The sequence below is a fragment of the Nannospalax galili genome, unplaced genomic scaffold (genome assembly GCF_000622305.1).
Source record: "Nannospalax galili isolate Female #2095 unplaced genomic scaffold, S.galili_v1.0 C47922958, whole genome shotgun sequence".
NCBI classification, from domain to species: Eukaryota; Metazoa; Chordata; class Mammalia; order Rodentia; family Spalacidae; genus Nannospalax; species Nannospalax galili.
Window position 1 is genome coordinate 1 of NW_008457043.1, and position 661 is coordinate 661.

Sequence of the window (661 nt, forward strand, 5' to 3'; positions counted from 1 at the left end):
TTTCCAGAAGTTATAAAAAGTTCAAAATACATATGTACAGATCCAAGCACACTTGGCACTGTAGCCAGCTCCAGTCCACTCTGAGCAGTAGGGGACCTCAGGAGACAAGGAGCTAGCCTCACACTGTGAGGCTTGTTAAGACATGATTGAACTGGCTCAATTCTCAAGACCTGGAAGAGATGGCAAGCCCAGTCCCAGTCCTGCTCAAGACCATCTTCTCATAGAACAGGTGTGTTGAACAGCTGGGAAACAGAACATCTCAGTCAGAGTCACAGGTCTCTTGTCTGGCAGTGGAACCCACTGCAGAGGCCACGCTGTCCTCCTGGCCTTCAGCTGCTCACGGATCAGCTTGATGGTGGCCCTCTGGGTCCTCTTTTCTAGCTTCTCCAGCTTCTTGGCCATGTCTGTCTTGAAGTCCCAATCAGCCTTCTGGTTGGCCAGTCTACTTCCTCAAGGACAGGCTCTGGCTTGGCAGCCTCCAGCTGCCCCTTCACCTTCTCTCCCACTGCTACTGGTTTGGCTTGGGGCACCCTCCTTCCTTTTCCGGTCCTCATCTGCTGGGACATAGTTCTGCAGCCTGAGTTCCCTGTGCTTCTCACCTTCCTCTTCCCCTTCTTTGACCTGCTTGGTCTTTGGCTCCCCCTCTTCTTTGTCCTTGCGC

General features: G+C 53.0%; 1 pseudogene; it reads right to left on the reverse strand.

The window, feature by feature from the left end:
• Positions 1-259: 259 nt before the first annotated feature.
• On the reverse strand, positions 260-657 carry LOC103728221 (annotated as a pseudogene).
• Between the last annotated feature and the right edge of the window lie 4 nt (positions 658-661).